Source organism: Petaurus breviceps, unplaced genomic scaffold (assembly GCF_028583685.1).
Source record: "Petaurus breviceps papuanus isolate PSGF00001 unplaced genomic scaffold, PetGlider_PUasm1.0 184, whole genome shotgun sequence".
Taxonomy (NCBI): Eukaryota; Metazoa; Chordata; class Mammalia; order Diprotodontia; family Petauridae; genus Petaurus; species Petaurus breviceps.
Genome location: NW_027185793.1, coordinates 14,310,656 through 14,313,482, shown reverse-complemented (window position 1 = coordinate 14,313,482; position 2,827 = coordinate 14,310,656). Strand labels below are relative to the sequence as shown.

Below are 2,827 nucleotides of genomic sequence, written 5' to 3'. Positions count from 1 at the left end.
TCTCAAGAGAAAATTTCCTGTGCTTAAGGTCACAGAACTCCTGAGCAAGGGGGAGGCTGGGCCAAGCTACTTCACATGGCTAGACTAAAGCCTGGATGTATCAGTTCTCTGCTTTGCTAAATGTGGCCGACCAAAGCAGGTGGTGAACAGGAGGAAACTTTCAGTCATTCCCTTCATTGATTTCTAGATGCAGGGTTATACCAGGGAACAGTACAAATTCATTTGTACCAGCTGCATCTTGGTTTAACCAATTCAGCAACAGTAAGGCGACAGACAGGGCTAATCACTTCAGTGCCCAAGTCAGGCTCTGGTCTGTAAAGCCAGGACAGCCTCATTCTGGGGCAGACTCACTGAGTCTCTGTAGAAAAGTGAGGCCACAGGCTAGTAAAGCCTGAGCTGTTATCTGAGCTAACAGAGAGTGATCCAAAAGGATGAAGGGTAACAAGTATTTCAAAGATGGGTCATCAGGACGCCATCCCCAGAGAAAAGGACTGAGTGGATTTAGTAGTTTCAGGTTTAGAACCAATCTTGACTCATTAATCTTAAGAGGAGCTTTCTGGCCTAATGTACCCACGGCCAAGAGGTTGTGGTACTTTTTAAAATGAGCGGCAGAACAGATGGTCATCATACACCTGCGCCTCAGTCTCTGAGAAGACCTTATGACAATATAGACAGTCCAGGAAATGGGTCTGCAGGTGCTGCTCAAAAACGGTTTCCTCCATTTCACTTGGGAAGAACCCATTGCAGATGGGGCACTTTCTGACTGAGGGCAGGATGAGGACATGGATGTCTTGGGTAGCAAAAATGAGACCAGTGTTTTCTTCTAAGGATCCTTGAACAGGAGTAGGGTTAGAGAAATTAGCATCAGGAACCTGATAAACATAGTGCAGCAGCCTCTCATTTTCCTTCTGCAAGAGATCTTTTTCCCCTTCTAATGTGGTCTTCTTCCTCTGTAGCTCCTGACAAAAAAACTTGCTGTCACATAGCCTCTTCATCAGGCCACTGATTTAGTCTGTGAGCTCCTGCTCAGCCGGACAAATGCAGTTTCCTTCTGCTTCATCTCCTCCACAATCCATTCAAGCTTCTTCTGCTCCCTCTGGTTAGTCAGACTGAGAAGTAGCTCTTCATTTTCATTTTTCAAATGCTCCAACTGCTCCATTTTATCCTGGTCTCCCTGTGTCAGTTTCTCCATTTCTTTCTCTTGATCTGGAATCTGTGCCTGAAGGTGATCAAAGTGATCAAGAGTGGTCTTCAGCCTGACACCTATTTTCTCATTTTCTGAGGCCATATTCTGGTTCTTCACTTTAAGTCGAAGCAGTTCTGTCTCCCAACAGCCCTTCTCTACTTTCAGACCCTCGTTCTCTTCATTCAGGACAGTGACTCTCTGCTCCAATGTCTTATTGCCCTCTGTCAGAGACTCCAGTCTTTCCTGCAGATCCTAAGTTTTTTGGAGTTCAGCGTGCATGTCTGAGTTCTCTTTCTGGAGACTAACATAGTTTTCTTTCAACTCCTGGTTCTGTTGGCAAAGTTCCTTGTTGAGTTGCTCAATCTCTTCCACCTCTCCCTGACTGGTAACCATCAAGATATCCACCTCACTTTCTGGACAGAACTGTAGAGGGACACTGGCCCCCCCGTACAACACCATCCTGATTCACATAGCAGAACTGATAATACTCATCATCTTTGGGTAGGTAGTAAGCTTTAAACTGCACTTGTTGCTGCAAGGATGATTTACTGTTGAGGTCAGCAGGCAAAGAAGCCCACATAAAGATGTAATATTCTCGGGTTGTCTTCCATCCTACCCTAAAGATGCCAACCCAGTCCTTCCTTCGGGGAATGAAATGCTGGGTGAGGGTGTAATGGCATGTAATGTCTCCCCCAGGAATGTAAAACTTTACCATGTTGTTAAAGATGATCTGAGAGAAATGGCAATGATCCAGCAGGACGGCTGATGTTGGGGGCTCCTCACCTGTGCTTTCCATGGTGGGGGGTCCCAGAGCAGCAACAGCAACCAGCAGCTGCATCACAACAGCAACGGGGGAGGGACCACATATTTTTCTTTTTAAGAAGCTGTTTTCTTCATTGTAATGTTTTTCTAATTTTGCAATTTTGGTTTTAAAAGAATTATTCATTTTATATTCTACCTTTCTAATTTGGTTTTCAAATTTCTTTTTGAGCTCATCTAAGACTGCTTTCTGTGCTTGAGACCAGCTTCCTGTTGAAGCTTTAGCTGTGGGTGTGGAGTCAGTACTGTCTCCTTCTGAATTTAGCTCCTTGATAGAGCTGTGAGTGTGAGAGACACTGCGGCAGTCACAAGATGTCAGAGGGGGTGCACATGACCTCTGAGAAGCAGGAGCTTGGAGATGTGGAGGCCGACTCTGCCAGGCTGAAAAGGCTGACATAGCATTGAGCGCAGGGCTGTGGGAGCCGACTTTGCCAGGTTGGGGAAGGCCGATGTGGCATTGAACGTGCCTTATCAACACGGACTCCTCTTAACACATACTCCTTTGTCCTGCACTAGGGAGAGTGCATGATTGGCTCCCACATGGCATGTGACATAAAGAAGAATGATAAGGATATTAGGGAAAAAGCAAGGGGAGGCTCCCCCCCCCCACTCTCTGTCCTGCTCTCTCTGTCCTATGGTTCCATTCTGTTTTGTTCTGATGGCCACACTGTTATGATGTAACTGAATAAAGAGCAGCCTCACTTGGCAACCTCCGTGTCCGTGGGTGTTCTGTGGGGGTAAGTTCTTCTTGGAGACAAAAAGCTGGAGACGTCCGAAGACCGGGAATAAGGTAAGACAAGGCCAGAGCTGGGAAGGAGAGCC

At 46.4% G+C, this 2,827-nt stretch overlaps 1 pseudogene; it reads right to left on the bottom strand.

Annotated features, from left to right (window-relative positions):
* Positions 1-596: 596 nt before the first annotated feature.
* LOC138161224 (calcium-binding and coiled-coil domain-containing protein 2 pseudogene) lies at positions 597-2,038 on the bottom strand (annotated as a pseudogene).
* Positions 2,039-2,827: the final 789 nt, after the last annotated feature.